Source organism: Papilio xuthus, unplaced genomic scaffold, assembly GCF_000836235.2.
Source record: "Papilio xuthus unplaced genomic scaffold, Pxut_1.1 DF828952.1, whole genome shotgun sequence".
NCBI lineage: Eukaryota > Metazoa > Arthropoda > Insecta > Lepidoptera > Papilionidae > Papilio > Papilio xuthus.
In genome coordinates this window covers 1,215,078-1,238,414 of record NW_013529697.1, presented here as the reverse complement: position 1 = coordinate 1,238,414, position 23,337 = coordinate 1,215,078, and the positions used below count along the sequence as shown (strand labels likewise).

At 34.5% G+C, this 23,337-nt stretch overlaps 1 protein-coding gene across 1 annotated transcript in view; it reads left to right on the top strand.

Annotated features, from left to right (window-relative positions):
- Positions 1–215: 215 nt before the first annotated feature.
- LOC106127374 (kinesin-like protein CG14535) overlaps positions 216–23,337 on the top strand; it is a 173,874-nt gene continuing 150,752 nt past the window's right edge. The window contains exon 1 of the mRNA XM_013325457.1: positions 216–285. The gene's annotated coding sequence lies outside the window, so the exon portion shown is untranslated. The remainder of the gene's footprint in view (positions 286–23,337) is intronic.

The following is a 23,337-nucleotide window of genomic DNA, read 5'->3' as shown; positions in this document are numbered from 1 at the left end:
AGCCCTAATTTCCATATCACTAGGTCCGTTGGTGTAAGGTTGTCACATGACTTCCCGCGTCACTATTGCAATAATACCTGTAGACAGCCCTATTTCCTACCAGGATTCATACCTTTATTAAGGAGATAATCAGAAATACATCACTTCTTATCTTCTTGTTATTAGAAGTAACGGAAATTTTGTAAACAAATCTTTTTTTTTTGCTTTTTCAGATCGACACCACGACTCGTTGGCTCTGATGCATCTTATAAATTGAGCCAGTGTGAGATAGAAGCTTTGAATGCTGTAAGTACTTAAATGAAAATATCTTTATTATTTTTTATTTGAAAGATTTTATTTTGTCTTCGTCGGCGTCCTCTTCGTACCGAGTAACTAGGCATTGGCCAAACATGCTGTCATAGTGCGTATTAGTTCCTTTACCCATAATTTTTAACTATTTTATTTCATTAATATAAAATATAAGCTTTGTCTTGTTGATCTTACATATAATTAGTTTAAGTTTACAAGGATGTTTGTTATTACGTATCTCTAGAACAGCTTAATGAATCTCAGTGAAATTTGGCATAAAGACCATAGTCTAGAAAAACACATAGGCTACTTAATCAGTGTTTTTTAATTGTGCGCGGACGAACTTATAATTTTTTGATAGATTTTTAGCCACATAAAATGCAACATAATTACATTTAACATAATTAAGAGAAAATTTAAATTCTGAATAAGAGTAAGATATATTAACAATGACAACCGCATTCGTAGTACGTGAGAGATAATTAAACTTCGTTATACGGAATTATAGCAATCATTATATCAGAGGAAACTCGTTAGAGGATTGAAGTGGATACAGAACAAACATAGTTATCTCGAAGGATTATTGCGTAAGATAAACAAGACGAATCTACGCGGAGACGATTCGCGTATTATTTATTAATATACTAACGATAGACACCCGTGTAATTGAATCAAGAAGCTTATTTTTCTATTTAATTAGGATAATCTATTATATTTAGTAACAGCGGGGATAGACAAAGTACGCTTCGAAGGGATTCCATAGCGAACAACAAAAATGTATAGAACTGACGCGTGACAATCACGTGACTTTTTGAAAGTTAATGTCAGTTCTATACATTTTTGAAGTTCGTTCTGGAATCGCTTCTGTGCATTGTTTGTTTTTTTAAATCTGTCGAATGCAATGATACTGAGAAAAAACAAGCAACCTATTTAAACAGTTTTGGCGGTATAAGGCTGTAATCAAAGACTTATTCGAATAGATTTTTTTTATTATCAATTTAAATCCATAGACAATAGGCAAATCCATATCAGACAGACATCTAGACAGATAGATCCATAGACAAAATTTGGGGGAGGCCTATGCCCAGCAGTCTCATGGCTGACAACGAGAAGAAGAAGAAGACAATAAATTATATGTTCGACCAGTGAAACGTCCTTTAATTTTCTGTCAAAATATCTGCAAGTTCTTTGGTCCAAAGATTATTATTTGATTATAGATAAGTCCTTATTTCTCCAAATATATTAACAAAGTACTCGAACTGGTATAATCCAGTTAACAGTTTTAGGAAGTTGTTGAATTATAATTACACAAGTCAGTTAACACGAGCGTATCATAGACGTGAAGTTTGTCAGCTGTATAACGTATTGTAGTCCCTTGTCAGTTCCGTACGCATATTTGATGACAAGACAACTTTGATAGTAGGGTTGTGGGAAATATATGCCATATATGTATCTAAGGCCCTTTGTACACAATTCTATAAAAATCTTGAGCGATACTCGCGATGCAAGAGTCAATAAAAATTGTTTTATTCGTCGGGAGTATGGTGTAGTGCGCTATCCGTACATATTCATCATTCAATCGACGCGAGTCGCCTACATACACTACAAGTTTATTAACTATATTAATAAATTAGTCCGCCAATTTGTAAATAGCGGCAAAATTGGTATCGACTTGACAGGTAACAAGCGACTGGTGGTGTCAGTCTCATCATCATTATCAGCTCGCTATACGTCCCCACCGAGGGGCTCGGTGCATACCCTAAGTTAAGGGCGATTAGGCCATAGTCATAGGTGGTGTCCGTCTATGACATTATATTGAGTAAGTTTCTTAGACTAGACTGAAATCGCCCGGTATCGGACATTTGCGTAGCCTTGTGTACGAAGAGCCTAAATCAATTTAAAATTAATACAACTTGCTGTGTAATTTGTTTTCTCATCATATTATTTAGGGAAATAACAATTAAAAAATTGGCAATGCGAAGAAAAAAAAATTATGTTAATTTTACAAATACAATCTTGATGCTTTAGGGGTTTAAAGATGGACCTGATTATTTCCTAAGCTGAAATATAAAATCAGTGAAAAAATCTTAATTAAAATGGTTTATTTTGGATGATAAATATGAGGTAATTAAAACTCAAACAACTCACGCGATAGTGAACCCTCTTTTTAGTTGTTATAAAAAATATAGTCCGTGTTTGAATCCAACAACCGTAATCCCTATTGTTGATTTTAATTAAAAATACGCGGAAGGGTCGTAATGATTCTTCAAATATATTGATTAGTTTGTTAACTTGTTGAGTTACAGAACAGTTGATAAGTTACCTATTTGTACAATACTTAATTTAACTTAACATTCACTTAATTATTTCATTTTAAGCCTTTGTATAGTTTAATTTTTGTAAAGGTAAAAGATGAACGAACATGGGTTATTTGATCACCGAGACCAAAGTACATTCGCAATAATATACTACTAAGATCTTGTGATATCCCTTTGATTTGTTGAAATGGGTGAAGTTTTCAAATACATATAGAAGATATCTCGCTGTCAAACTAAGCTTTAATTCGTCTATAGGTGGTCCTTAATGTTACAAAATTTAATCGTGGATTGTTTAAAACATATTGCTATCTCCCTTTCGTCTAAGCTTATGACAGGGATGACGATATGTTAATACAGAGACTTAGGTTTCAGAAACCTACGGTAAATCGTGTAATTTTCCACATAAAATTACTGAGACATAAATTCTGACGTCAGCATGGAATTACGTAATACCAAATAATTAATCTTTATCATCTTAGATGTAATCTGACGCTGTTTAAATGCACATCTCGTGTGTGGCTTTGTTATTAAGTACATTGTTAGTGAATTAAGGATTGCCGCGCAGACCTCCGGCGCCGCACCATCTTTGTACTTACTCTATTGTGGTCTATAGACTCTCGAAAGTAGATTATTAATAGAAAATTATATCATTGGTTTTCATTTTATTTTATATAATAGTAGTTTGTTAAGATAAAATTTTCCAGCTCTTACAGCTTGTATAGACGTATCGAGATAATAAATAAATGAGATTTTTTTAATTCAAATTTTACATTTTTATTATTGACTGGCAGTTACAAGCCACTTCTGCCGCGCGAAATTTAGAAAACAATTTAGTAGGCCACGTCACTCGGGGATAGTGTAAGTTCACAACAGTGAAAGAACTTTTCAAATCAGTTCATTTGTGTCGGAGCCTATTCAATGAAAACAAAGAATCAAATCTTTCCTCTTTATAATATTAGTAAATATAGGCATCGCATAAATTAATCATAGTAAAATTATATATAATTAACTGTTTCAATGTTTTTAATTTTCAGTTTGTCATATATTATTTTAACTTAAATCGTAAATATAATATTTTCATACGCCTTTGTATAGACTATTACTTATGAGGTAACTTCGCATATACGGCGAATGTTCGACATTCAAACACTCTATCATTTATACATTTCCTTGTACGGAGCCGGTTGTAGTTCTAAAAGCAAATTATGACCGAGTATTAAGCGCTGTGTAAGTTCAGTATTAATTGATTTGTGATCCATTTTCAGTTGTACCGTTATTCATGTATAGAACAGATATTGTTCGTATCCCATACATTTTGCGTAGAGACATAAAATGTTTGTTATTCGCCAGTTAGTATAGCATTAACTTGGGTTAAATATAAACGAATTTTGTTTTTAATAAGTAGATATTAGAAGGAATTAGAAGCAGAAGTTAATAATGCCATAAACATTTTTGTAAAGATAAATGTCACAGAAAAGAAGTAGAAGGAAGACATTCTTACAAATATCAATCGATGCGTCTAAACCTTTCGTATTTATAATACGAGTATAAATGAATAAGAGTAAGAAAGGACTCGTCAAGTTCTAAAAAAAACAATTTTTGGTGCCAAGATGCTTACCGGATCATATAGAATATAATGTCCCAAATTAAGTAAATAAATTTTAATAAAATTTATTGAATATATAAGAAATTAGCTGTCGCCCGCGACTCCGTCCGTGCGGGACTAAAAATAGATTTTGGCAGATTCTCAGACCTACTCAATATGCTCACAAAATTTCATGAGAATCGGTCAATCCGTTTCGGAGGAGTATGGGAACGAAAATTGTGACACGAAGTTTTATATATAAGATAAACAAGGCAACATAGTATAATGAGTTTAAAGTCTAAGGAATTAAAGTTCAATGTAGTCAACAGTCTGATCTTTCGCCGGTAGGTAACGAAGTGGTAACAAATCACGATTATTCGTCATATTCCTTCGCAGTTTCCGCTAGAGATGATCTCAAAGGGCGCATAATGAGACTAATCTACGGCAGACCTTCTTATTGTTCACAAACCACGTCGACTATTCGATATAACTTGCCAAATTATTACAATCTTTGTCTATTTTATTTCAATAATTACCAAATCGTTATTCACTTGTTTTAATTGTGCAATTTTCCTCATTTAACATCGCATCACTTACCGTGTGCTTCTGAAATCGTTTAAAATATAATGTTATCACTGTTTTATCATAGATGAAAAACACAGATGACGTTATGTTTTATACTTGCAGATAGTTAGATTTTGGTCTCATAATGGCGAAAGTAAATTTATAAGATAAACCAAGATTACTTTTGTGTACTCTTAATTTTAACAAATCAAACTAAAACGTGAAATGTTCTATTTATTGGCTAATACACCGGAACAATGTAATCGTACAATAGACAATACAAATATTAAATCAAATAAGCGAGGCTAAACATTAACACCAAATAAAGACAGTCATCCAGAGCGAGGGAGATAAATAAAGTTACACTCTATTAGGCGGCGGTGATTCAGCAAATGGTACAGAATTAGGGAGCCCGGCGACCCTCGGCGCCAGGCTTATGAGCGAGAATGATGCTACACTTCATATACTACCATATATCTGGACTTGAGAGGCAATCATCTGAGTCTAGACGGGTTATAGTGAAATTGTGTGTAGTGTACACTCCAGCCCTTATTAGGTGGAAAATTCACATGGTAGAAAGCAACTATGAGCCTTGGATACCGTTGCAAAGATATCTCACTGAACATACTACAGTCTTATCTTTAAAACTTTAATATTGATCACCAAAAAAAACTAGCCTACCACAAGTTTAGTAAACTTATGCAATCTTAACAAGATTGTTTTTAGGACTCTTCTACGCTTTATAGTTTTCTTCATTTAGAACTTCGTCAAGAAAACTAATCGTAAGAAGTACTAAGAAGTCGTCCGTGCGAAATTAAAAACACTTAATTAGTAGCCTGTGTGTTATTCCAGAATATGTTCTTCATCTATCAGCTAGATCCATGCAGCCTTTCTGGAGATACCTTTTTACAAACATCCATCAAAACTATACATTTATAGTAAGATTAGCTTCAATTTAATAAATTAGAAGGTTTGGAACAGGTGGGAAATGTCCACCATGTTCAATTGCTTGTCAGAATACTGACGCTGTCACACTGTTATACACGTTTGACTTTAAAAAAATATATCAAAGGGGAGCCGTTAATGCATCGCGCGAGCAATCTCTAAATCGAGGGGTGCATAATTTATCATCTGGAGGCCACTACCTTCTATCCAACGCTATTTTTATTACATCACACGTTCCTGTGAAGAATGAATTTCAAATGGTGTCGGAAGTTTGTGTTGGGGGAATAAATCCGGTTCCGATACTAAGGTGTTGTTGCATCTCACTATTTACTCACTCGATTATTTGAAGTGAGAGGAAAGTGAGTTTGTAATTTATTATATTCTGTGTTTATTCCTTATTCAACTAAAAAATGTTTGGATTATTTTAATTATTGTTTTATTATAATTGCATTTCTGGTTAATTAAAACTTTACCAAGAAAACTGGTTATGGATTTAATTCTTTTTTAACTGTGCGCGGAGCAGAATTATAACTAAAAATTAATTTAATGGTAAGTAATACATGACTAGGTATTAAAATTACAGAGCTACGGGACTGTATTTACTTTAAAGCATTTTGTCCGCTTAAAAATAGTATTTCTGGGCTTGTAGTAGGGGCAACAAGTGTTTGACGATTTAATAATCTTGAAAGAAATACACCTAGAGTTTTATTCGACTTGCAGTATGATTTATACATACTAGGAATGATCCCTATTGTACTTAAGGTAAAGAGTGTTGTGTAATTTATTAATAATAATAATAATTCGATCTTATTTTTAATATTTTTTCCGTTAAATTCTAATTTTAAATACCAGTGTTACAAGGATTTCCAAGGACGCAGACATTTATTTTGTTCTAGTATTACAAAAATAACTATCATTGTGTTAAAGTCACTAAAATTTTGGACTCTTAGCTTTATGATTATCTAGTGTGACGTCTGATTGATTACATTAGAAATATAGATAAAGGAATGGTCTTAGTTCAACAAATAAAATTAAATATCTTCCACAAAGCACTTTAGACGGAATCATTATGGTTCAACCAATAAAACTTGTTAAAGGCATCGGAAGAAAATCAAACGACTTTAAGAAAGGCGCATTTGAAAACGGCTATCTTTGATATTGAACTAATTTAACGTAGTCTATAAAGGTTAAAATATCTACATTTTTTTTTCATCCAGTATAATACAATCCTTTTGAATGATGGTTGTGAATCAATAGAGCGTTTACAAGTACCTTTCTGGTATACACAAGTACATCGGTTTGTAGAGGACCGGATATAGTAGTGCGTGTTGCAAGGCTGGGGGAGCAAAAATTAATAAGAGGAAACGCGATTTTAACGACTGCCAGACAAATTGATGCGGAACGATCATTTGTTATGTTCGAGACACGCGGGATTATTCTGGTTTGTACGCGATGTACACGCGGTTAACACGTTCAATGCCACGATTTTGTGCAAATTGAACCTGCAAGGCAAGGCGGTGGAAGTGAAAGTGTTAAAGTGTTAGAGAATATTTGCAATTCAGGATTTGCGAAATATAAGTTACTTAATCACAGTGTTTTCCGAATTACTTAATTTAGTAGTCGTAGTTATTAAAACTAACCGTATTTTTACAAAACACAATAAATCGAACGATTGAGGCCCGTCACGAATACATGCATTTAAAAATTATCACACAATGCCTTTTAGTAACAACTTATAAATATCTCTTCATTATTGTTATGTTGTATATTTTCAAAATCTTTGAGAATTGTAGAATTCGTTCGAACGTTTCACGATCGTTTTTGTTTTTAGAATAAGCCCGCAATTTGTTGCAGCTGCCCCACCCTCGCTAGTGTGAACTAGGACCAACTCAAAACAATATCGCAGACTTCGCATCTGCTCATTGACAAGAAAACAATTTAACAGCAGCTAACGGCTCCCCAAGGCCTAAACCTGGTTTATTCTGTGACGCCATAATTGATGAGACAGAAGTGACTTCTGTCATTTTTTATTTGGTATTTTGGTGAATTCTCATCCCTTGTTTGATATGTACCTTCTTAAGATATGCTCGATATAATATCGATATAGGTTCTTTTTCGACTTGTTAGGACTTTACGAATGGATTAATAGGAAAAGTGTCTTGATAGCTTAATCTTTCAAGCTACCAATGTTGCTAGAGAATTATAATTTTAATAAAAATTAGAGTAATAGAAAAAAATCCTGATTTAATTCTAGACGATTAAGATATCCAGAAAACAGCATGGTCTGTTTCGCATTAGTGTCTGTAGATTTTTTAAACTGCTGCGTATTCAATCGATAAATAATAGTGTCGTGTTGAAGAGTCGTCGAGAGGCCGAAGGAGAAGAGAGGCCGATAAAAATCGCGAGGGCTGGTGACAGCGGCGCGGCGGCGCGGTGCCCTTTGTGCGGTAATGACGTGCGCGCATCGCTCACCGCACTTATTAGTGTGGCCATAGATACTAAAGATACTGGAAGAGATCCTACAAGATTAAATGATCGGTGTCTTTGGGTTCACATTTATGACTTGTCTCATCAAGCTCATCACTGCAGCACTCTTTGTAAATAGTAAGGCCTTGATATTACCATTTTTATTCTTTTTCTGAGATATTATTTGAACTTTTTTGATAAGTTTGTTTGAACTTTGTGACAGGTCCATAGTTTTAATGAGACTTTTCACACTTTCTGTATTTAAATGTTTATTTATATCGCCTGTATTTTATTATCTTGTCTGTTTTACAGGAACAAAGTGAAGTTTCGTTATCTATTGATAGTATTCATGTCATGTCATTTCCAGCGGCTCTATGGTAGCGACGTACAATCACCTAGACAAATTCACCCTCCCGCATTGTCGCTTTGATCTGAAACGCGATGTTTTGGTTTTCGCCAACACAACCGGGTGTTGCTGTAATATCGATGTTGGTTTCAATTCGAGTCCTTCACTCGTTACACCTTTCGCTTCTTATGTTTGCCTGGTACTTGGACATGGTTTATGCAATATTCAATGACTTTTTCCAACCGGTTTTTTTAATCGCAATTCAAATGACGCGTGTATGTTTTTGTACAGGTTAGCAGAACGTATTTTTATGAAGAGTTTTTTTGACGAGGTCTACTTGTTAATTGTACGTATCAGCTCTTATGTAAAATGTACATCTATTATAATTATTTTTATCTAAGAAACATTCCAAGATTTAGAGAATTTTCCATTAGAGAACAGGACATTGACCTCTTTTATTAAGGTGTTTCCACAATTGTATTTCTTGACAAATACGTTACATTACATTTCAATTTGAACAGGTAAGAAAAACCCAATATTGTTGACAGGTGCGGATATGAGTTTTAAATCACACAATTTTCCCCGCACGGAGATAGCTTCGGAATTCTATAACTAACAGCTCCCCACCTGGCACAAGTTTATGTACATTTATCTATAGTATTGATTACGAATCGCAGCTTACAACATTTAAACATACAGATTTTTAGATTTATTATACCTAATTGAACTAAGAGTTTAGTTAAATTAATTAGTGGTCTGACAAAGGTGCATATACCCGATCCTATATGCGTCTCTTTTACTCCACCTAGTTTGTATCTTTCTTCTCTCTCATGTAACAAAAAATGCTACAACGTGACGTGTGCATATTATTGTTCTTATTATCCTTTTTTTGTAATTTTCAAAGTTCTAGACTTAATAGTAGTCCTGCCCTAGACCAAGTGCATTCGCTCCGAAGCAATTCCATAACGAATTTTAAGAATGTATAGAACTGACGTGCGACAATCGCGTGATTTATCGAAACTTGCTGGCTTTTTACAGGATTTACTAGGATTACAAAGATGTATCTTGATAATTCTCATAAATCGTCGTAATATGCCCCTGCCTCGAGCCGCAGTGATGAACGCGGATGGTTTTTTATTTGATTTCGCATTCAATTTGCCGCCCGCGCGCCGCGAATGATTCGGCCACGCGGAATGATGCGAATTATTACGTATCGTTGTAAATTTATATATGTACTTATACTTTTAGATTTGAATATATTTAGTTTTGTAATACAAGATTACCATCTGCACTAGCTATCGCCCACGAATCCGTCCACAAGTAATCAAAACACTTAATGGCTTACTCGTTCTTATAGACTATGTTCTACATTTATGCCAAATTTCAGCGAGATCAGTAGAGCTGTTCTGGATATACCTTTTGACAAACATACATTTATCCATCCATCCATTCAAACATTGGCATTTATAATATTAGTAAGATTACAATGACTACATTAAATTAAAAAAGATTGTTTGCCGAAAAAAAATGTAATAAGTTGTTTATGGAACCGAGGTATATTTTTTTTAAGGTAAATCATCTTGTGTGTAGAGGAGCAAGCTTGGATTAATTGGCATAGCCGAAACTGCGGGCGCGACACGTTTCCAATTTTCCAGTAATCCAGCAGAGTCTGCCTGTGACGTCCTTCACCGACTATTACAAGTGCGGTCACTATTGAGTGTTTATGACGTCACAATACTTTATACGATGGTCGATTGAAGTGACATGAAACTAGTCTTTGTTATGTTATGAATTTCTAAACGCATTTTTTATTGTTACCCGTTTTTTGTTTTAATAAATACTTAGATGACGGTGCCATTGAGAGTGTATATATTTTTTTTAATAAAAAATTATAGTAAGAAGCGTGATAATACGAGCACCATATGTACCGTATTGATATGCAAGTAATTTTTCCTTATCGGATAATCCCTGAATAACGAGTCGTTTGTATTAAATTCTCACCCTCGGTACAGTCCACACGTCGTTCTCGGTCGGGATTAGTGCACACGCTTGTACAATGCTATTCAAACTTTATAGTGGCTCGGAATTTCAGCCGAGGATGCACACTAATAGCATGATGCGGAGAAACTCAACTGCAGCGACAATTATTTAGAACTGTTTCTATCTCTGTTTGTTTCAAAAAATTGAGAGATAATAATATCTGTGTCATTACAGAAACTCACAATTTGACTACAATACATTCGTCAAGGAATGCCAGATCGGGTAACCTTTGCACACGCAAGAAGTCGATCATGCCTGACATAAAATATGAATCTTGTAGTACTTATCGACGACGACAGGGTGGACACCTGAGCCACAATTAACTTATTGTATAAAAACGGTGCACAGATGGCGTTATTTCTAAACGTAGAGCTTTAATAATTCTTGAGGTTATTTTACTCAATACCGATGCACTGGTACCAATATCGTTGTGCGACGGTATTATTTCTTCAAATTATTTTTCATTACTTCAAATATTAGATTCACAAATGCCGTCGTTCTCATAAAAAATCTACTGTGTATACATGAATAAAATATTTTTCTATATTAATGTAAAGCAAGACAGATAAATAATTAAATTAAAATGTTGTTTGTAAGGAGTCATATATTTGTCATGTGTTTATAAGTACACTACTTTCATGTTTGGACTATAGAATCAATGTTTGTATTTTGTTTATATGTGTTTTTATATATTTTTGTTTATATATGTATGCATATAGAGAGGTTCGATGCAAGGTCCTGTTTTTGTGTGAGTGCGTGAGACGGTACAGTGATAGAGCGGGCGGCGCGCGCCGCGTGACAGGTGCGAGCGATTATGACTAGTCGGGGGAAAAATGTGCTATGAATAACTTCCACACGCTACGCCGTTGTAATATAGATGCGGCTTTTTTATTTTCATATCCTTATCTTCTTGAAAACTTGATAATTGGAGCTAATAGAGTTGATAAGACCGTTCCAAAAACATAAATTTACTTTCAAAATATGTGCTATTCAAAAAGTGAGTTGTGGAATTTTCTATATTAGCATTGCTAGCATTGAAACATGGATAAAGGTGGAATAGGATTAAAAAGAATCATTTCTCTGACAACGCAGTCAGGAGAAGAAAACGTAAAAGGAAAAATACAACTCCTATGTCGATTATTCAAGTTATTCCTTACATTACAAATTTAACCAAATTTTAGCTTTATCATAGCTTATCCATAACAATCCAACAATGGTGGCCGAAGAGTGAAATAAAAAAATATGTGTTTTCATTACTGGTCGTTTCGTTTACACGCGGAGGCTTTTATTTTCGTCAAACCTGCCGTGAAAATGTTACCGTGTGTCGACTCTACGCCGGATTTACGTGCGCTCGTCGATTTGACTGATGCGAGAGAGTAATTGATTAAATATGAAAAAAAAGATACATTAAAAGGCACTCGTTGTTATCTTTTATTAAATAGAAATTTAAGAAAGTTTCTTTTACTTTAGAAACGGCTGTGAAAATTGAATCCATTTCACTATATTATCTGACATCAAATAAAATGAAAACATTTTTGTTTATCTCACACAATTGATTACTCCAATGATATTTTTTCAATAAACACACGAGCCCCTTCAAAGCCATCAACAGTCCAATTATTCGGATAATCCGTCGGGCTCTTTAAAAGCAATTAATATTCCATTGATCCTCTTCCTCCCCTCAGGCGCAATGACCATCATGACGTCACGTGGACACCTGGGGCGCTCACCTTTTGTACACAGCTTCATTCAATGGTATTAAAGAATATTGGCTATTAGAGTCATGGGGTTGAAATAACAAATTGTATTTTCAAGTCTTTGTTGACATAACTTATATTTGTATTTTGTGCGATTTATTTTGGAAAAAATTATACATTTGTGTTAACGATTGATTACGGTTTTAGTAAGTAAAAATCAAGGAAATTACTAGGTATAAATATGATTATCATATCATGTTTGTATGTTCATATTGTTTAACATTTCACAACCGTCAGTTTTCAATCTTACTAATATTTTAATTGAGAATGTATAGATCGATCGATGGATGGATGTTTGTTGGAAGGTATCTCTAGAACGGCTCAACGGCTCTCGATGAAATTTGGAATGTAGAACATAATTTGGATGAACACATAGGCTAATTCTTATATATTTTTAATTCCGGGCGGATGGAGTCGCGTGCGACAGCTAGTAAGTACATAATTATGCAAATAAATGTCTTATATTTTGAAAGGAAAAAAATGTAGATGTCTACTGATAAAAGAAAATCTAGTATGGAAGGCCAAAGTCAATCGCAAAATTTTATGTCGGTATAAATTTGAAAATATAAAACCGAAACCGAGCGAGGTCCTCGACTGGCCACAGACAATAGAGGTAAGCGATTTAGGTTGTATTCGGCGGTTTGTGCGCGGCGGACCAACGCCGAGTGCAGTGCACACAAACCCTTCGCCTGAACAGCCCCCGTCCACCGTTTGTTTTTCCCTTACTAAGCTACGGATCGCCAATATCTTACTCTGCTGTACATTAAAGCGATATGTTACGAAAAAATCTGTTTTTAAGACATGACAATTTATGGGAAAGTTTTATGGGGAAATGTTTAGTAATTTTTAGACTAAATTAAAGTTTGTTTTACCGAAATATGAATCTTTAAGTAAGTTATTCGTGTAGTTATTAGTTTGCAAATATCAACGCGTATAATCTGCGAACTATATGTAACATTTATTACGATCTTAACTAATACTAGACTATTTTATTAACACAATTGAGAAAAAAGATTACAAACCCTAATAAATTATCCCAGAACCAATTAGGAAAAAACTAATTTAACATTTCACAGCAAAGCGCCGAAATCCAATACAAAAAAATCTAAACACATGCAACCGAAGACGTTGAAATATCGTTTAATATAACGAAACAGCAACATCTAATGCATCAGACGAAGGGGATTAAGACGTCGGCACATAATTTTTCAATTTGCCCAGTTAAAACGCGTTTAGGAGATTGATTAATAAATCTCCCGCACATAGGCTGGGGGAGTGTGATCTAGTTAACGTTCCCAAGATCGACCCTCGCATTCCGAGAAACCAAAACGATCGGGGGCATATTTCTACAAACATTTGCACAACAACATATTTGGGTAGTCCACATGTCACCGATTTTAAACTTTTTAAAAAAATTTATATGTTCGGTAACTCTATTGTCTAAACTAATAAGCTTTTTTAAAATGTAATAGCTTGGTCTTGGTCTAGATAACTATCATTACTAGCGACGTTACATAGACAACTGCCTTCTTTTTAAACTAATAAGAAGCAGTCATAAAGAGGTCATTAAACTTTTCTATGAAATAAGAGAACAAATGAAGATAGGTTGAACACTCAATTACATTGATAACAATAAAAATTATTTAGATTCTAAAAGTTTCGTGTCAACATAAGCGCCTAACGGATTTACACTGCAAAGCGCCAGGCCGTCAGCCCCCATCGCGCCTTTCATTCGTTTTGATCCGCGAATGTTTAAACTGCGACAGTGTTTAATTAAGCCGAGTTTGTCTTGTTGATTGTGTTCGCGCCAATTATAAGTTCCCGCGTATGCCCTTGACGTTGATTTGTTAAACGCCCCTAGGACTTTACAAACTTTTATCTACTCGTTTCGTTCTTAGATATAATTGGAATACATAGCTTATTCGATATCCTATTAAAATAATGTTTTATATGTTACTGGAATAAAAAAAGGTATTTATTTTACGTCTCAGTCTACATTTTCAGGGAATCCATACTTTACAAAAGACAATAAAGATTATCCGATAATCTAGAAGATGGAATGACGAATAGAAAAAACAATATCTATATTATATTGGAAAAATCTGCCAGTAATTTCTTTTTTATATCAAAAGGTGTCAAACGAGCGAGTGGCCACCTGAAATCGCTGATATAGCGAAGTGACCGTTGCCTACCTTAAATCGACGGAGGAGAGGATGCACAGAAAGAAAATATCATCCCAAAATCCCTTTCCTTGAATCCGCTCATCCGGAAAGTCCACTTCCACTTCCCATCGTTTCCTTATAAGAAAAAGGGTGGGAAGGGAAAGTAGACTAAATTAGGCCTCCGGGACGCACACTCATCAGACGAAACGCGGAATTGCTTAAACTTCACGCCTGTCTTCTGTGTGGTCGTGGTATTTCAACGGGCGAGCCGGGCCAATTCGTGCGAAGAAGTTCAAGCGGGTACCACTGTTAAATATAATAGGTAAGATTATTAAAATTAAGTACCTGGTTCTTCAATTAAATTTGAATGAAAATATAAATTATTGTTAGGTTAATAAAATTAAAGACAGTAATAATTGTAATTAAACGATTTTCTATCTTGTTCCTTTCATGCACTTCTCCGTGGCCTCCATATTTATCTTGGCAGAGAAATTAGCAAGAGTAAATAAGGGGGGTGGCCACGACAAAGTTTGTATGAAACTTGTTAATAACTAAGAATAGGAAATAAATTCCAAGGAATCGCAGACACGATATACTTAATGTGACTTTACTCTATGTGATCAACAATTTAACTGTTTTTTCGAAGTTCCAAAACCTTTTAGAAAATAAATTACTGATATTTATTATATGATGGAACTTGAACTTATTATGATACGTTTATGTATGTTCTTTTAAGTAGTATCTTTGATTATCGTGTTATGTCATGGCTTTTGGTCTATTCAAATATTGACCTTACAATGACCTTGATAATACGACCGAGATATGGATGTTGTCATTAATTCCAAAAGCTTAGGCTAAATCCGTAAAGCCGATACGACGTTTCGTATGGCTTAAAAGTGCGGGTCATTCTCAGATAGATTTTTTGTTTGTATATAATTTATTGCTAATCTCTTCTTTGTTGATACGATTATACTTACTATGCTCCCAGAGCTTACATATAGACGTTTAGATAAAATGGATTATATTTTATTAAATACCAGTCTATATTCTTACCTACTCTTTGCCACGGTTAGATACTTTTGCAAAAACTATAACTCCTAATTGATTGACGACCGCGTGATTAGTTAGAGGGTAGAGAGCGAAAAGGTAGTAATAATAATACAGATAAAATATAGCTAACGATCAACAACAAATAATATACAATTCTTAAGCAAAAAAAATTAAACAAAAGAAAGCGGAAAAGAGAGAAAACTTCTTATATTGAACGATAGAGTTCATAATATTCATGTTCACAGACAAATGCTCTTCTTCGACATTTCTGAACGATAGTATAAAGAGGTTTTCACTAGAATTCGACCGTAGCCTCAATGCTGTACCAAGTTTAAGCACCATTTCCATTAGCGCACTTTTTTGTGACTCACTGTAGTGAGTAGTCACTGTTTGTCTTGAAGAGGCATTTACAGCTTAACCGGGCATGAGGTGGCCGGGCACAGATGGCGCTTATCCTGAACCTCGTTTACTTGTCGCTTGACGCTATGTACCATTTCCACAGACTAAGCTTTTGGTATAGAAGTAGCAGTCATGTGCGGACGTCGCTCGGCTAATGACTCAGTGGAAACAAGCTCTTTTGTTCAAGTTGACCGTCGTAAGCTGATTATATTGTTGGAGCTTATTAAAGTGAAACCGCAATGCTCTTTACCGTCAATTATTTTAATTTAGCAAAGTCTGAAGTACTTTTTGATCCTATTAAAAGGTACGCAGTTAAAATGTTATGTTTTCTTAGTGAAATATTCAGTGAACTATGCGAATACTTATGAGTATGTAGAATAGTCTTTATTTTGGATAATTATTGGCATATTGTAATTGATCTGAAGTCAGTCCTTTCGCTTGAAAAATTTAGGCATAGATTACGTATATCTTATATCTTAATGATTAAACTCGTCCTTTGACGTATTATTTAGACTTATTTATCGCTGTTTTTATTCCTCAAACAATATCAGAACCTACTTTAGAAGACATTTGTATAATTTATACTTTTTATCGTCAAAATAAAATCGGTATTTCAATGACTAAGTACACTAATAAATTCGTGTCCCGGAGGCCTAATTTAGTCATCTTTCCCTTCCCACTCTTTTTCTTATAAGGAAAGGATGGGAAGTGGAAGTAGACTTTCCGGATGAGAGGATGTATGGAAAGGGAAATTATTTTCTTTCTTTGCATCCTCTCCTGCGTCGATTAAAGGTAGGCAACGGATATGCAATTGCGTATGTCTATGGGCAACGGTCACTTCGCTATTTCAGCGATTTCAGGTTGGCCGCTCGATCGTTTGCCACCTTATGATATATATAAAAAAGTAGGAGAAATAAATGTTTCTGATTACTTTAATTGACTAATCATAACAAATTTTCCTAGCATTTACCGTTGAAGCATTCAATAAATCACACACGATCAAGACATCATATTAATCTGCGAAAAAGTCTCAGCAAATACTCCGTAACCCCATATTTTGTTTGATATTCTTATCTCACTCTATCCCGTATATTAATTTGAGATAAGAGACGCACGATTTTTGGGTCCGAGTTAAACAATGATGCAGCGTTATAGCTATTGAAGAGAATTCTATATGGTTTGTTTATATACGAACCAGATATATTAATTACGAGTAGTTTATGCAAAACCTTTGTAGTGCCGAGATAGTATAGAACATTGTTTTAAACTTGTTTTAGGATCGGAGATGTTAATATATTGAAATAACATGAAGTGTAGCGTCGTCATCAGCTCACTGTACGTCCCCACCGAGGGGCTCGGAGCCTACCCTAAGTTAAGGGTGATTAGGCCATAGTCAACCACGCTGACCAAGTGCGGGTTGGTTGACTTCACACATATCTTTGAATTTCTTCTCAGATATGTGCAGGTTGCATCACGATGTTTTCCTTCACCGAAAGAACGTCGGATAAATGTACATATGTAAATCGGAAATCGAAAAACCCATTGGTATATGGCGGAATTCGAACCCAGGACCTGCGGATTGCAAGTCAAGTGCTTGACCACTGAGCCACCGACGCCCTTTCTCCACGAAGTGTAGCGTATAATTACAAAATCTAAGGCTGTCGTAAAAGCTACAACGCAAGATGGCGTGGCGGTCGCACTATTAAAATTTCTATCCAGCTCATCGGTCATAAAAACTCTTATGATACTGGACTAAGATTAGACATCCATAGAGGCGAGTGTATTATAAAATTATTTTATAGAAAATCCATTTTTTTAAACAGTAATGAATGAGAATAAAGAGTATGTTACGTTTATGTTTAGTGTTAGTTTATCTCCAACTACGTTGATTTATTCTCTTAGAAATAACATTTGGATCTTAGACGATGTGACGTTGGTTTTTTCTGTCAATGAGAAATGGGATTGTTACATGACGTCACAGTTCCCTAATACACAGGTGTTACAACGGATTAGGAAAAGAAAGAATCTTTTTACGTTTCGCTGAAAAAGAACAAAATTGATTTATGGTTAAATCTTACTCATACTTTTGTTTTTTAATATTATATATGTGAATTTTTAAATGGATGGATGGATTTTTGTTAAAAGGTATCTCTAAAATGCTCTAAAAATCTGCATAGATTCAGATAAAATTTAGTATAGATAGAACACCATCTGTTAGAATACTTAGGCTATTTGACAGGTTTGTTTTTTAATTCCACGCGGACGGTGTCGCGGGCAACGGGTACTTTCAAATAAATTTAGAACTGGTAATTAAAAAAAAATTTAGGGTAAAATATTTTTTATTCTCTGACCTCAACGATTCTATAAGCATTAATTCAATCCACCTTTTATTACGCCGTAAAAGTGCACTTTCCGCGCGTTAAGGATTTTTCATATTCGGTGTTTCGTATCCGTGCTCTGTAATAAAAGAAATCACTTAAAAATTGCAGCTGAGAGAGGACAGTCGGGGGTTGATTTCTTACGACTCGTGACACATGGCTTTGCAGAATGATATAAAATTTCTTATTTCTTTTTTCATTAAATTTACTTTAATATTACTTGTTGAAAATACATTTACACTTTTTTAACTATAATCTAAGAGTTTCTCAATTTTTAATACAACAGTTTAGGTCCGTAGTTTTTTTAATAAAATTTAAATCAATCAAAAGTTACTTAAATGTCAATTCATAAGTTGTACTTTCTTTACTGTTCATTAACGTCTGATTTCTTTATATGAATGTAACAGGAAAAATGTATGCATTTTATTATTAAAATATAGAGTTATAACACAGTTATTTTGGAACTCTACACATAGCAGTATGTCAGGCAAACGGAGGAAAAACAACAGGGTCGCGCGCAGGGAGCGTCAAGTAAAATCTGGATGTTCACTACAGGGGTCTTTCTATTGCTGCTTGTCGAGCAGTGGAAGATTAATACTTCGCTTCCTTTGTTGCCTCAACAAATAGCGCGGGCGGCGGGGACGACGAAAGTTTGCCCTTGAAGGCATACACGTACAGTCATGTACACATTTCAGAACCTTAAGCTGTTGCGTTAACGCTGACGTAACAAGAGCTTTATGTCCGGCATTGTACCTATTCATCATTATTTCAGATTACGCATACATCTTGATGTGTCGTGTCTACGATATCGCTCTATGTTTGCATATGAATTTCTAATGTATTGGATTCCATAAAAGCTTGCCTCAGTAAACCCTTTTATCTTATACTAAATCATTTGACGAAACATATTTTAACACATGCTCTATATAAATATATAAATGTCTTTATACGATTGATGATTTAATGTTTTTCAGAATATTATTTGCCATAATTTTAATACGGAATAAATCTTCCAAAATCCTAAACACATTTTAATTTTAAAAAATGCGCCTTCAAATTGGTCGACTAAATCCTTAAAACAATATTATAATAAAATAAATGAGGATTGTTAAATGTCGTTAATCTACAAAAAATCACCCTCCTTAGAAATTACCTCAGCAGAAGTAAATATAGGACAGTGCGGGGGCCCTCAACATCCGCAGGGACCCTGTGTCAATATTAGGGGCTCGCTCGAAACAACAGATCAAACATTACAACACAAAGACGCCTTGAATATTGCAGATGAGTTATGAAGCAGGTGTTTCAGATGTTACCTCACTTGTTAATTTTAGATGTTGAAAATGTCAGCCATATTTATTAAACGAAACAGTAAATTACAAACATGAAGGTACAAAAATATATTAATAATCATTCCTATAAAACGAAACTTGGAGATTTCTGTTCAATCGTGTTCAATCGCGGAGTGTTAGGCCCTTCGTACACGAGAGAACGTATGTGCGTCGCGATATCGCGTTGCTCGCTCCGTACGATACGGAAGTCGTACTATTTTGTCAGTACAGGCGTAGCGACTACACGTCAACTATATAGATTTTCTCAGCTATCTTGAAAATCACGGCAACTTTTTCGCGACGATCATGTCGAACCGGTTGCGCGCGACTGGCATTGGCGACAAAAGAAAAAAATGTCAGCGACTCAAAAAGCTACAAAGCTATATATGACATTGTATTGCATCGCTTTGCGACTAAAATCGCTGGATTTCGAATTGTTACCTTTTTGTTGTCTTGTATACGAAGGGCCTTAGGCATTCTGTACTTCTTAAATGCTTTGTAAAATAGTCATTCGACCTCGATAAACTAGGGTTCAAATGACGTAAGACATTCATTAATTAGCAGCGAGTGCATGCAGTTTAATGTTAATGCGCTTCTCGCGTGATCCCATACATGCCAATGGAAGATGGCGATTACACGAAGACAATTGTGTACCCCGGATTTACTTTTCACAATAATTTTGGAATCGTTTTAGACAGTCTTTATTTTACATGTGCAAATTGATGAAGAGAATCTTTAATTATTTCAATTGTCCAGTCTACTCTATGTCAGTTTATAGTTGTAGTATTTGACAAGTATTGTTTGACATAGTACAACTTTACGACCCTCAGAAGCGGACCTATACTTGTTCTATTACCTAGTACGCGTTTGGAATTCCGATTCATGGGCACACTAGAGATTCTGTCGGCCTTTGATCGGTAACTGTTGTGGGACAATAATGTGTAAATCCTATAATAACTAATGCAATATTTTGATTGGAGGTGGGGACTCTCCTTTGAGTAGGCACATACATGGGTTCTTATATAATTAAAATTAGCATATAGGCAGTTTACCAGGTAGATTAATTGTGTCTAAAAATGCAATAATTATGATGTGTATGAATTTAAGTGGAATCCTAGAAATATTAACGTTCTTGGGTAAAGATATATCGCCTGCTTCTACCTTGGATTAGCCCATACAAATTGAACTATTATTATTATTAAAATATCTTATTATCTAAGTTATCGGTTAAGGCAAATGTACCTAAGTAAAGTTCATATCGAAGTCAGTAAGCCATTAAGTTATGTGACGTCAATATCCTCTCGAGTCTCAAGTAATATAGCTACGGACAGACAGACGCTATAGACTTATTACTTGTATCCAAGTTAAATGCAGTCTTGATTAGTCACTCGCAACTGAAAATGGTTTGTTGCTTCTTAATTAGTTGTGATATTTTCAAGAAAGCAGATAAGAACGAGGTAGTTCTTTTCAAATTATCTTGCCGGCCCAAGGTCACCCGCGCGTTGCACAGGTCCCTTGCTTCCCGCTACGCGTTGTTAACGACATTTTGTGATTATCAAGTCTAAAAGCGTTCTTCTACACGATCTACACTATGTTGGTCTTGGTTTGATATACTCGTATACATGAAAAATCAACAGTCAAATCAAAAACTTGACATCCACAAAAGGAATATCTATAATGGATTTTAACTTTACATTAAATTAAAAAAAACTACTAGTATATTTTTTGATAACAGCTTCCCCTCAGTGTTGAATGTTTCCTTTGTGTAAGTTACAAAAAAATCTTAGCTAAAATTATGAAACGTTTATTATGAAATTCTCTCTTTGATGTTTATAAAACGTTCAGGAGTTCGCCTTATTATTTTATTCAAAGAATTAAGGTAATTTTAAGACCGACTATTTTATTTCTTTTATAAGAGATTATACCTTGTAAAACACGCGCGCTGAATTTTACGACTTTTGAAGTTGAATTTAATAATTTCGTTAATAAATTGTAGTAATTTTAATTAATAGATAAAATATTCAATCTCTGTTATAAGGGTAATGCCACATAATAAGACTCCTCATCAGAAAAAGAAAAATAACAAAGATGCATTGAAATTCCCTTTTTCCCTTATTTTTATTCCCCTTTATCATTGCACCTTATTATCATTGTCTAATGTTATTTTTTTAATTGCAATGTTGATCATTGTACATTTTGGATTACAAATTACGTTAATTTCTTGGTACTTAAAAGTAAAGAGCTCTCATTAAGCAAACATAAAGATATCTTGTACGCACTATGATGATTTCATTCGATTTTATCGCGGCGGTGAACGCACGATGACACTTGTCTTGTGTCGTCAGCCAAGCGCTATCTCACGTACCCTTTAACTTTTATAAAGGAAGATTATCTTTAAAACATGAAGATTCCTTTACTGAAAATTTTTATTTTATTATTGTATTGTTCAATTACTTTCATTAACCGTGGGTTTCATTACCGAAGTTATCCCTATTTTATAAAAGATAATGACAATATTCTTCTTAGATTTTGGTTTCAGGAATCAACGGCAACAGAGCTAGTTTTATTAACTCGTTAACTAAAATAGCGTGGCTCCTGAAGAAAAAAATAATAGTCATAAAATACGAATTTTAACAAAGTACATAACACGATTGTATTGACGTAATTATGTAATGTAGAGGACGTAGTCTTGCACAAAGCTCTCTTCTACATAATTCAGTACGGCGTTCACTAAGTGATGTACCGCACATTAGCTGTATCGACGTGTCTAATTATCCTAAGGGCAATGAGGTTAAGTGCCGCTTTAGAGTCGGTTTTCTCCCGGACCGAGATTTTCGTGGAATTTAATAATCGTAATAAAATTACGCTGATAAGTAGTCGCTTCCCGTGAACGCAGGGTCGGAATGTGAAATGTCTTAATTAATTTTTTTCTATCTTATTACTGGACTGTTAAATTGAATTCTACGCGATCAAGAATGTACGAATGGAAATTTCAATTTATCGATAATTTTAGCTTGCTTTTTAAAGAATATTACCACGTTCAATATCCGTATTAAATTAGTTTGACTATAAAGTTTTAATACGACAGAATTTACCGATGATTACTATTTCTAGAGATTAAATTGAGACGCAAGCTTACAAAAGTTGTTGAGAGTAAAGATGTAAATGCATTTCGCCCTCAGGGGCTGAACGGATTACATCCGCTCCACTGATTGGGTACTTAAGTTATGATCAACACTTTGTGCGTAGAGACTGAAATTATGAAATGATTGTCTGTTCTATCTAGTTTATTACGGATAATATAACTTATTTATTTTTATAGCTATTGCTATTCTTCTATTCTTTGGTCTTCGCGTATTGTGAAGACCAAAGAAAGTAGACGTGGATTGCTTAAAAGATGGATATTATGCGGAAGAAGTGAATGATATCAGGTGTTACGGCTGATAGAGATGTATGGAGGAATTGAGTACATACGTCCCTACGTGAGATGATGTTATGATGATGATGATGATATTTCTGTACAATAATTCTTTAAATTTTTGTCACATATTAACAATAAAAAGCAATAAATGTCTATTCTACGTAAAAATTACAAGACCGATAATCCAGGTGGTGATTAAATCAAGTACTTATATTATTACGTCCGCAGGCTGCCTTGTTTATAAGGAGCGTGTGGTAAATTTGCTTTGTGTCTCCGTTTAAAGTGATGTT